At 35.7% G+C, this 13,040-nt stretch overlaps 1 protein-coding gene across 4 annotated transcripts in view; it reads right to left on the bottom strand.

Annotated features, from left to right (window-relative positions):
- The window catches only part of RPGRIP1L (RPGRIP1 like), a 94,379-nt gene that overhangs the window by 2,982 nt on the left and 78,357 nt on the right, over positions 1-13,040 (bottom strand). For 3 of the 4 annotated variants that reach the window (XR_014886050.1, XR_014886051.1, XR_014886052.1), the window contains 3 exons: positions 8,066-8,302; positions 6,006-6,206; positions 326-642 (listed from right to left, as the gene is read on the bottom strand). The gene's annotated coding sequence lies outside the window, so the exon portion shown is untranslated. The remainder of the gene's footprint in view (positions 1-325; positions 643-6,005; positions 6,207-8,065; positions 8,303-13,040) is intronic. The other variant, XR_014886053.1, reaches the window with a different exon arrangement.

Genomic DNA, 13,040 nt, shown 5'->3' with positions numbered 1-13,040 from the left:
TTCTGAATCTGTCTTCAGGTACTGATGAAGATCCTCAGAAAAGAAAATAAACATTAACAGATGGAAAACCAAATATCTGCTTGATAGGAAGCAATTTAGAGTCAAATAAGGTTTTTCTTAGCTTCTGCTACAGAATGACCAAGGTACAGAAACTTCAGTCTGCTTGCCCAATTCTGACTATTTACAACCAGCTTTGAACAGCCACAAATTCATGTTTTTGGGGATGGATATTACAGATCAGTTAAAGGTATTGGCAGTGTATGGCTAACTCCAAAAGGATTTGAAGATGGAAAAAAAGGAGATTCTTCATCTACGAAGAACTTACTTTGGCCAAGAAATTCTCAATGGAACATCTCTGTGTCTGTTTTATGTACTTTACTTTTAACTTTTATTTCCATGCCAGCTGCAGCCTTTTTTTTTCATAGGTTAGTTGAAGTTTTTACTGCTCATCTTGTTCTTTTTATTTCCTCGAGGTACTGTGATTCGTATTTCATTCAGTCCTATCTTCTGTTTCTTCGATAGTTACCAAAATCACTGTTAGAAAGTTACATTTTTTTTCTCTTTTAAAGGAACAAGTAGAATCTTTTCAGTTTTGAAGCATGGCTTGGCTGTTTGTGGTTTCCTCTTATTACATATTTCATTCTAAAAAGCAAGAGTGTGAACTGAGATTAGATTTAAACCAAGTATTTCCAAACATCATGAGAATTCCTCTATCAAATAAAACTTTCACCTTAATTATCCTTAATAATTTCCACTTTGCAAATCTAAGGTCCCTTAATACCTTTGGAAAATGAAGATCACGAGAAAGAGACTATATGAAAATAATTATGTCTCATTTTGCATAATTTTAAACACCTTCTTCCACATAGTAAATCTAATGTTAATTAATAGCAGGGTATAATATTAGATTCATCTCTGTCTTATGAAAATCCTGGATCGAATGTTCCCCGATGTAGTATCCTCTATGTTGTTTTATATATTAATTCCAATTTATAGCAAAACAAACTGCTAAAATTTGTCACGGAGCCAAGCATTAAATAGCCAAACAAAGAGCTACTGTCATAATTGAATTAATTTTCAATATTTCACTACAAAATATATAATTCCAAATTGATTTTTCCTTTCAGGGCCTCTGAAAGTCCTGTCCAAAGTTTTGAACTCAGAAAAGTGCTCCAGGAGCTTAGGCTAGAGGGAAGTTCCCCATTTTCTGTTAGTTTATGACAGTATCTGTCTGTGTGTGTGTGCTTGCACAGGTCTTTGTCTGCAAAGCAGAGCAATACCTTATCAAAGTCATAATGGCAGCTGCACACCAAGCTGAGCACTGTGTTTTGGAGAAACTCATGAATAGTATTTCCTGTGATTTGTTTAACTAGCCTAATAACTTGTAAAAATATTTGTCTAAAATTAAGTAATCTCTACAGAAATACAGGCAAAAATTTCTTTTTAAATCTGTTGTTACTTCCCATCATAAATCGTATAAGTGTGCTTTTAGTAAGGAACATGCAGTTAAAATTGCACTGCCTTACCTTTTTAGTATGACTTAATTTGCAAGTGGTTTTGTTTAAAACCAGTTATTTTTCAGTCTTTGGTCCAAATTATAAAAAGAGATTGATTTTGTTTACGAGTATAAACTGATATTAAACCATATAATACCATTAAATATATTTATTTGAACTCTGATACAAAACATCAAGGGGTCTTGAGTTAGAAATGAAAAAGGATGTTGAATTGGCATTCTGTGCTGAATATTTGGTTAGAAATTATTAGTAAGATGTCTTAACACTAATACCTTTATTAAAGACTTTTCCTCTATTTTATTAAGACTTTTCCTCTATTCACTATTTACCTCCTCTATTTTATTAATTACTTTTCTTGTATTCACACAAATCGTTAATATATAGGAATGTATCACATTTTCATACAGTTCTGCCTGTGTAACACGGAGGAATTTGTTTGTTAAGCTTTGTATTTTCTGGTGTACATGACCTGGCTTTAGTTTCTTCCACAGTTCAGAATGATTCACAATGATCAGAGGGCTGGAGCACCTCTCCTCTGAGGAAAGGTTGAGGGAACTGGGCTTGTTTAGTTTGGAGAGGAGAAGGCTCCATGGAGAACTCATTGTGGCCTTCCAGTGCTTGAGGGGAGCATATAAACAGGAGGGGGAATGGCTGTTTACGAGGGTGGATAGTGATAGGACAAGGGGAGTGGTTCTAAACTGAGACAGGGGAGATTTAGGTTGGATATTAGGAAGAAGTTTTTCACCCAGAGGGTGGTGAGGCACTGGAACAGGTTGCCCAAGGAGGCTGTGGATGCCCCATCCCTGGAGGCATTCAAAGCCAGGCTGGATGTGGCTCTGGGCAGCCTGGTCTGCTGGTTGGTGACCCTGCACATAGCAGGGGGTTGGAACCGTATGAACATTGTGGTCCTTTTCAACCCAGGCCATTCTATGATGATACGATTTTTTAGGAAACATGCACTAATACTTTTACAAGGTTTGTTTTGTTTGCCCTGCCCCCAACTTGTCACCAAGGAAATGATACAAGAACATAACAATAATATCGAGACTATGTATAAAAAGAAAGTGAGCCAACATTAAAACAATAGTAGCACAGCAGCTACACTTCCATCTGAGAAAACCATTATGCATATAATAGTTAACATCTCTTCCAAATGCTCATCACATTTCATAAAGCCAAATCAGACAGCACGACAAAATAAGCTCTTTTAGAATTAAGATCTTCTTAATATTAGAGATTAGAAAGGATCAACAGCCACGTAAGGACAAGAAAATGAAACTCCTTCTTTCCTCTTAGTGACACTTGTGATTAATCCAAAGGAAAGATTTTATTTCAAAGCAGTCTCAGGGGATTGGTGTTCAAGTTTTCTGTGACTGATTTAAATCAGTCTGATTTAAATCTGATTTAAAACCTAATATTTACTAGCAGAAAATATTTTACTTTTTTTCCATTGAATAAAATTGCACAGAATCAATCGGACCTAGAATTAATTAAGTAGATCTGTATGTTGCAAGCAACAAACAAATAATCAACAATAACCAAGGAATCAAGCAAAACAAGATTTCTTACAGGTGGTAATGCAGGTTAAGATGATGATTGTATGGCACTTCTGCATCCTTGCATTACAGACTCACAGAAAAGATCAAGTGGAAAGGGTCCTCTCACGTTCACTGAGCCCAACCTCCTGCTCAGGGCAGGACTGGCTGGAGCAGACTGCCAAGGAGCACATCCTGATGGGTTTTGGATATCTCTAAGAAACATACTTTCTGGACACCGTGTTCCAGTGCTTGCTCACCCATGTCAACAGTTAACTTTTGGGCTTAGTACACAATATGAAAGGTACATTATGGAAGTATAACTACCTAGGAAACTGATATGCCTTTACCAATCTCCTTTGATGAACATTCTGTTACTCAAAAAAAAAAAAAAAAAAGAGAATGAGAGTTAGAATAAATCTGCATTGCCATATATTATGTGGAAAAGGAGTATTCAAGATCATTCATGAAATACAAACAGCCTAGTCAAATAACACTATTTAGCATTTGGCTGGAATGTGCTTCTGACACCTAAGTTTGTGTTTGAATATCTTCATATTACCCTGCCATAACCACCATGGATACCAATGGTGGGCTGATAACAGATCTGATACAGTTTTCCCTAGGAGATTGAAGTTTCAAGCCATAGCATACTTGGATAATACAATTTCAATCCATTCCACAGTGGTATAGATTGACCAAGAGACTTCATCAAAGGATGATCCCCTTCACGGGTATGCTCATTCAAACGAAATGCAAGCTATATACCAAGTGCTCTAGCAAAGGCAAGTGGAAAAGCAGTCCTATATTATATCTGAGGAAATGAATTAAATTAATGAAGCTCAGAATCAGCTGCCCGTTACAACTGCCATGCCTCCCTACCTCTCCAAAAGTGAAGATAAATGTTAATACCAAACATGGCTCAGATATCTCTTGTCATTACTTGTATCAAAAACAGACAAAGAGCCAGGTACACATAAAAATCTGGTGAAATGTCTTGTTAATTTTGCCAAAAACTACAGAGAAAGAACCCCATTAGAGACGAAAAGAAAACTGAGAGAAAACACTGAGAGATAAACAACTTTTTTGTCTAGCATAGAAAGCCATAACTAATTTCAAATCAATTGCAAAAAGTAATGATATAAGTATTTTAAATATTTCAAAATGAGTTTGAAAGACTTAGAGCTATTTTACTTAGCTTCTGGTAACATTGACTGGATGAAATGTAATGGCCTAACACAAAGTTTGAGGGTGACTTTACGGTTCTTTTGCGACTTCTTGTTGATAACAGGCTTTTCTGTTTAAATAAGGACTTTCTTAGTTCAGGCAGATAAAGAAATTATCCCCATGTTAATACTACAACAAATCACTGTCTCTTTCTGTATCTGAAAACTGTTAGATTGAATTCACACAAATAGAAATGATATTCTCAGGTTCAACTGCCTTAAAATATCAGTACTACTTCTGACATGCCAGCAGAGCTCCAAATAAATATGGCTGTATTCTTTCACAGGCAGTTTCAGTCTGGTGTTTAATTTTCAACATTAAGTACTCACTGTTTGGAATACATTTACAGAGAAAAGTATTTAAGTCTCCTATTTTAAGCCACTGAGACGGAATCATCCCCAAACCATGGGCTCATGATTGTCATCATATGGCAGTTACTGCTATATTAAGTGTGCAGTGAAGGAGTGAAGGCTTGTGTTACACACACGGACTCCTAATTTTCACTCCAACCATCCATCATAGCAGAATCTACTGGAAAATGGATTACAAATCACCCCGAAATTTACAACAGTAAGTTGAGCTGGTTCTGTGCTCTATCATTTCCAGAAGTGGATGCCTTTGTTTTGCACCTCCAGGGCTGCTCATCTGCATACATAGCTGCCTTTCTTCTGCTTCTGAAGCACAGTGTCCAGCCAATACAAAAACCATTACGAAGTATGAAAACTGCACATATTTCCACCACAGAACAATAACAAGATCTATACTTTGATTTCCTAGGAAATAAAAATTGTAGCTATACTTCCTGTCAGCCCATTCCTTTGAACATGTTCTCTTCATAATTTGGGTTTTGAATCTAGTTTAAATGGCAGTTAAAAATTGTATGTGGCAGTACACAATGAAATTTAGCTTGACAGCTTGGACATCAAAACTAAAAATAAATGACTTCACATCCAAATAATAAGTAATAACAATGTTAGCCTGCATAAGAATAGCAGGACTGGATTCAAATACAATATTAATTTTAGGGATATGAGTGACTAGGGAGAGACAGAGGAAAAGAAACAAATCCTTCATATAGCAATAGTCTCTTCTTATCCCCCAGGCAACTGGCTGCCTTTCACCTCAGCGGCAGAGCAATTATGTGGCATAATGACTGCAGTGCAAATAAGCAGAGAGATTTTATTAAACCAAATGAGCAAATCATCTGCGTATTATTGCGATTTGATTGACAGTGACAAGTGTCGAGCAGACACGGATGTGAATATGATAAAGAAGCTTGCAGGAAAGCTCTTGATAATGTTACTCTTGATAAAGTTGCTCGGCAAACCTCTCTAAGTAAATAAAGGGGAAAGAATATGATGCATATTAATTCACATAGTTTGCAACCTGCCACAGGACTAGAGGAAAAGTTGCAATAGGTTCAGCACATGGCATTTCATATGAATTCTAAAATTGCATTTATGAGTCTCACAGACTTTACAATAATATATTAATATTAAAAGTAAAGGTCATTCCACATAACAGTTAAGCTGCCTGAGCTTCAACCTTTATATCAATAACAGGCTCAGGCTGAGGGCAAGTGGAAGAAGAAAACAAGCAGGAACGATCTGAATAATGTAAAACGTTACTTTGAAAGACTGCTGCCTTTTGCTGGGATGTCCATTTGCACTTTCAGTGGACAATTACATTTCTAACGGGCCTACCATCACATGGATTAAATCAATACCTTTCATGCAGAGGTAATGTGACAAATGGACATGGACCTTCGTGCTCCACAGAAGCTGCTCTGACATCAGTGGCTCCTGATGACATGAGAGGTGCACAGATCCTGAAGTCTCACGTCATAGCAGCCAGGACGGAGCTCAGGATAACTGCTGGCACTTGAAAAGGATTAACCAAGCTGACTGGGATGCTTTGACAGCAACAGCTGTGGAAAAAAGCAGTAGGAATAAATGACAGTACTAACATGATGAATAAATTCGGGCTTACAGGTTTAAACTGTGCTACTGGATAAAATATGATAAATAGTTGGTTGTTCTTTACACCATTTTTTAGTTAGGACAGCATTATGCTCCACTTTGGTTAGCATCCTTTTGCCATCAAGATGAACATTTTCAGTCTTTGAGAATTGTGTCTGAGAGGAAATATTCTTGTCATTGTAAAGCACACTGCAAAAATGTAGAAAGCATTTCTGATTCTTGTTTTAATGCTATTTATTATTAGTTATCATTATCATATTCTGAGTAACTATTTGAATGTATTCTGAAAAGACCGATTTGCAAGGTTCTGTAATCTGAACTGGTTCCTACAAATCTTATGCTGTATTTTAACTATGCAGGTAAAATTCAGCAGAGGCATTCAAGAGCTGACATATTCAGAATAAGAGAGGCTTGATTAAAAGTAAAAACAACAGCATTTAATCCTTCTACAACAGACTTATGCAAAAGATATCTCAGATACATTTCCATGATGTGAGCCCTCTGATTAACAGTCCAAGTGGTATGAACAAATAAATAAATAAAAATTTATAAAAAGGAAAAAGAAAATATTCAAACATCTCTTACTAAAGTTATTGACACTTCTGTCATGCTTAATATACAAATGAAAATAAATTCTTCTGTTTCTGTGAACTGAATGTGTTGAGAGTGCTGAAGCACTACCTTCCACTCCTAGCATCTGACTAGAACTTCTCCACTCTCAACCTTCAGATTCCCTTAGCAGTGTCAGTGCAATGACAGATGAATGCATCCTCAGTTTAAGTTCTAAGTAATGCACATCCACAAAATTACTCCTCTTCCAAAACTTTAGGAGAGAAAACCTCCCAAAGTTGTTTGGAAGAGGACATTGGAAAAATGAACACTATACAACTCCTATTTGAAAAATTATTATGACTCCCTTTTATTAAAAAATCACCTCTGTACATTCCATGCAAAATAAATATGGATAAGCAAGAGTGTAAGCTGAGCAAAACCAGACATTACATTACTGGGCAGATTGAAATGTTGACTTACTTATCATTAAAATCTTATCCATCTTACCACTTTAACACAACATTTAAAGGCTACAAAAATTTGCAAATAGCCCATTATTGGAATATTAAGAGAAACATTTTATACTTATTTCCTTAAATACTGTTTTTTAAATTATTTAAAATTATTTCGAGAGATGCTTTGAGGGAGGTAACCAAATTTCTGATGTTCCTGATGTTTACCCAAAATAATACTTCAAATCAGTACTGCAACCTAAGCAACATGTAAACAATCATGCCAAACTGATTTTTTTTTAGATTAAATGTCAAATAAAAGCATTTTCAAATGCTTCAGTTTTCTAAAAAAGTTCAATTGATATGTTTAAGTATCTATAATAATTAAGGACTTAAAAATACTTACATAGGTCATAAGAAGATGGAAATAGCAGCATACTTCAAGCCACTTAAGCATCATGCTATCCAAGTTAGCATCAGTCATAACATGCAGTCACTACATATGACAACCCTTGTCATCTTTCAGTGTTGCTTGTAAGAACTAAGTATTGCGTGCATAATGACAAGTTCAAATAACAACTTATCACTTTAGAAATCATCTAGAACTTTTTAAACCAAAAGATTCAACTGCACTTCAGAAAAAAATAAGAAATTACATATGGAGAAGGCACTGACATGAATCTCTCTTTGGGAAGGTTGGTAACATTTGTTAAATTAGGAAACATTTCAGAATTAAAAAATAAAAAATTGGCTGAATTACAGGAAACTTTAGGCAAGTCTCTACTCTGAGAGCTCCAACTCACCTCTGAGCAGTCCAGTGAGAAATAACTCTGATGATGAGAAATCATGATTAGTTTCTGTTTCATGTGAGAAACTGAAAATCAGTAAGCGAAGCGCTAGGGCTGAGTGTCAGCTCCCAGAGGTACACTCAGCATCGAGCTGGTGCCACCTGAACTCCGGCACAAGAGCAAGATAAGGCAGCAGTATGACAGGCATTCAGCCACTGTGCAGTCAGTGCGTCCAGAGGAAAGGGTACCTTTCTGAAACAGATCATGTGGAGGTCACTGAATTAGCTAATTCAATCGCATTGGCGTAAAACCTGTGCAACAGCAGAACGATTTGTAAAAACTGAAGGCAATCACAAAACACAATCAGTTTTCATCTCAACCCTTTCATGCTTTCCAGTTAAATACATCTTTGATGTGGGAATCAGCATTGAGAAAACAAAAGCCAACTAAGCCCAATTAGATTAGTTGCCCTGCTAGAATTTGTCAGTTGTTTCGGTACTTTCTATGATACTGAGACTAATAAACTATAACAAAGATAGGAGATTTTTTTTTTTTAATTTTAGAAAAGTGCCAGGTTAATGCACAGAACTTGTGAGAAAGGAGGAAAGCTAAGAACTGCACAAAATAGAAATCACAATTGCTCTTTAGTAAACAAATCAAGCTTATAAACACTTGGAATAGCCCAGAAAAACAAGTGGAAGAAGATGCGGCTCAAAGTGGCATAAAAAAGTACACAAACCAGATATTCGTTATCGATATTCTGTTACTAGCAAAAAAGGGGGGGATTTTGAGAGGGAAGAAAGCAGAATGGTCACATCTGAGTGTCAGCACTGACCTTGTGCCCCACACTGGTACACAAATAGGGTCTGTTCCATGCCCAGCATCCCAGTCACATCCCCACCCCAGCCTCCCCAGTCACCAGGCTGCTGGATGACATCTCAGACAAGTTAATCCTATTTATCTGTCAGATGATTTCATGTCAGCATGTTAAACTTGTGTTCTACACCAAACCCCCGAACTGTTACCAGGAATATCTCAAAAGGACTGAAGTAGGAGGTTGACAATAACAGTAGAAGGGGATTTTTTTTTTTTTTTCTCTCCTTTCTTTAATTCAGACACTCAGAGGAAGAAAAGCATGTCTCCAGACCAATGAACATGCAATTTTATGAGAACGAGCATATGCTTAGCCAGTGGATGCATTTCTGTTGCTCAGGGTGGCACCAGAAGTTACATGCTATATTTTTCATTCTCTTCAGTGGTAATTTCTTGGTCATTTACCTCCTCAATAATAATGTTTAGCAGAGTAAAATAATGCTTTAGGCTTTAAGTCTTAAAGGTTCTTCCCCCGTTGCCCTCCTCAGTAGGATGACTGATTTCAGCCCTTTAGAAAAATAAGCTTAGTTATGAGACATTAGTGGCATTATTGCCTCCTTTAATATTCGTGACAGTCTCCCACAAATGTATCACAAGTTGGCATTTATTAGTGCTAGGCACAAGTAAGGGGCATGTTATTTGATTTGAATAACAGCTTGGAGCTACAGTTTGAGTCCAGAAATATATTAGTCAGAAACAATCTCATTTAATAACACAGAAACTAATAAAAGAAAAGTATTCCAACTGATTCAAAATTGAATTTATGAATATTGCTTAGCAGGATTAATGATCAAAAACTGAACCTGTTTGTCATGTTATAACAGACTTTTCGATTTAAATGCAAAACTAGAAGTCAATGAGTCCAATGGATTGTATATTGCTTTGAAGAAAACCAGTTCATTTTACACATAAGCTTTGAAATTGGCAATAAACTTTAATTACAGGGTCAGATAATCAAATTATAATCAAATAGCCTCACATAAAATCTATGTTTGAAATTAATGAGATACAATTCTACCAGTCTGTAATATTGTACCTCTGAAACTTACTAAAAGACATTTCATTTTCATTTAAAAGTCACCTTAAGGACTTTTCCCTCAATTTCTTGTGCATAGCACAATTTTATTTGGAAATGTCTCATTTTTAGACCACACAGTTCTAAAGATTTTTGCATATGGAAAAATCGTTTGTTATTCCAGAGGGTTTTTTTTTTATTGATAACAAGAATTTTAATATAGCAACATTAGAAATCTTTCAAGTAGATGCATAGTTATGCATTTTTAGAGAAAGCCACAGTTCAAATAATAAAGCTGTATAGTTGTTCAAATGCACATGCTTATTAAAATTTTCATTTAAGATCAAATTTTTCATGACTGATCTTAACTTGCAAATGCAAACACACACACTAATGTGCACTACTGCATCATCTCTTTCTTTTCTGGTATATACAACCGTGATAATTTCTCCCTAAATGCTTTACCTAATTTGGAAGAAGAAATATCTTTTATTTTCAAAAGAAAAGATAGAAAGAATAAATCCAAACTCGCTCTGGCTTTCTCCAAGACTTGCTGCGTGGCTTCAGGCAAGTCGCATTGTATTTTATAGCTAAGCTTTCTCAAGTGTAAAATGGCAGCTTAGCACACTTCTGTACAACTTCATTGGATTTATCATGGGACCTTATTAAGTGTACTACCGTCTTCAGAATGAAGATGCAACATTTAAGGTAGACATTGTCAGACCTTCTTAAACATTCAAGTGCAGAAAATGCCAAGTAATTATCAATCAATCTACTCAACAACAATAAAAGTGCTTGAATAGCATGTAATGTAATTTTTAAAACCTACACCACTATCAGAAAATAACTTAGAAGTGCAAGTGTAAGATTATACTATAAAGCAAAATATTTGTACTTTTAAAACATCAAGTTATTACAAGTTAAAAATTAACAATTATCAAAAATACTCACCACAATTAATCATCGACTTAGGTGGACCACAACAAGGAACCTTAAATGCATTGCCAAGAAAATTGCTCCTCAGTAAACTTGGATGTGAACATACAGTAGTTAACGTATCACATCTCACTCAGGTTCCAGTAGGGCACTGCAGTCTCCCTAATCTCCTAATTTATGGAGAGAATATCTCCTCTGGATCTTTTTTCCAAGGAATCATTTTAAAATTGTTCAGTAATGAGGATTCTCTAACTTCATATGTGAAGTCTATCTACAACTTTACATATCTCACAATTGCAAAGTTTATTATCTTTCCTGACTACTTTCCCTCATTCCCATCACTTTATAGTGATCATCTCTGATGCTCACACAAGCCAAATGTTAGCTCACTTCTATTCTACCACATACAGCTATCATTTAGGCAAGTTATGATGGCTAACATATTCAAGTCAACCAAGAGCCAAACACAAAACAGACACAAGTATTGCTAAAAGCAGAGCTGCTGCTAAGTGAGGTTGAAACTGTTCATGTTTTACATGGATCTCTGTCTGCCACGGACAGAAATGTCTCACAATTTCAGTCATAACAAACTCATATTTTGTTCTCTTTGTTTTCTGTACATATCTTCATGCAGAAAAAAATATATTACAATTAACTTATTTCTGCAATACCTTTCACTGGGAAATGAACACATGTGAATGCTATCATTTTGCTTTCATTATCAATATAAATTCCAAGTAAAAATATCAAGCCCAAATATTCAACAGCTCTAATTCTGTCTGCATTCTGTACATCCTGACTTTTTTCCTCCCTAATGTAATGTTTTACAGCTACATGTTTCTTCTATCTCAACCAGTTTCTCAGTGCTTTGGTCCCTCATAGAGAACAAAAGACATGGGGACAAATATAATTCATCTAGTAAGTATCTAGAAACATGCAAGCAACTTTAATTGAATCTGGTGTTTGAGTACTTTCAGGTCACAAAAGAGAAGAGAAAGTCTATGACTGACCCTTGTAAATAAGAACTTTAAATGCATTTGTACAGCAGCAGTTCTGGATGAATGACAGAGTGAAGAGAAGATCCAGCCCAGAGCTTTACATGTCAAGACCTTCTTCAGATAGATGTTTTGCACTCTAACAGATACAAGGTAGAATGAATTGGATCACACTGGTTAAAGAGTGAATCTTGATGGTAATTAAAATCAGCAAGACACCCCAAGAAACAGTAGTTTTCCCAATTTTTCGTATCCAATCTCTTGACTTTCACAGATCAGTAACTAATTTGGTAGCATGGTTTGGCATTAAAAAAAAATCAGTTACCACAGCAGAATAGTAACAATAGCACAGGGTATGTGGTGCCTTCACCTTGAGAAGGTAGTTGTGAACATCTCACCTGCATTGTTGTGATCAGGTGAAACTGCAGCTCTGTGCAGTGACTGACACGGTGTACAAACAGCCTGGAGGTTACAGGCAACCCACTGAAACGTACCAACACCATCACTTTGCGCAAAGTTTCTCAATCTTTGGAGGTTTTTTGTTTTTGTTTTTGTTTTTTTTTTAAAGAAAAACATACATTTTGGAGAGGAATCTAAACTCCTTCTCCTTGAATGCAACACAGCATTTTAACTGTTGGATTATTTCCCCCAGGTTTTTTTGCCTGAGCTTTGAAACAAACAAACAAACAAACAACACCACTGCATTCAAAAGCTTATGAAGCTTCACTTCATTTCCATTTGAAAAGAAACACATGTGGAAATCAGGTGTTTCCATTAATCCTGTGTACCTATAAAGAACATAAAAAATATCTGAACAGATGGAAATTGTTTCTTTGCTTCTTTCTTCAAAGTCTTCATTAGCCATAATCATTATATTGAGGCAATTATGCTGAAGTCCTTGTTATTACATCATATTCATATTCATCATATTATATCATATGCTGCGAACAACTCTAAGTCTTTGGACCCAATACATTCCATTCATTATTCCTTATATCTGTATTATTTTTTTTATTGGATCCCTGAAAAGAATCCTGCTTTCTTATCTCTTAGGATTGGACACCCTGTGAAAAGGACACGTAGGTGTCCTTACCTTCTAGAGTTATTAAACATTCGCAGAAATGATTTTTTCTACGTATTTTCTATTTCATCCAGGTTTTTTTCTTTAATT

The sequence above is a fragment of the Meleagris gallopavo genome, chromosome 13 (assembly GCF_905368555.1).
Source record: "Meleagris gallopavo chromosome 13, MGAL_WU_HG_1.1, whole genome shotgun sequence".
NCBI classification, from domain to species: Eukaryota; Metazoa; Chordata; class Aves; order Galliformes; family Phasianidae; genus Meleagris; species Meleagris gallopavo.
Note: the sequence above shows the minus strand (reverse complement) of the source record. Positions and strands in the feature narration are given on the sequence as shown.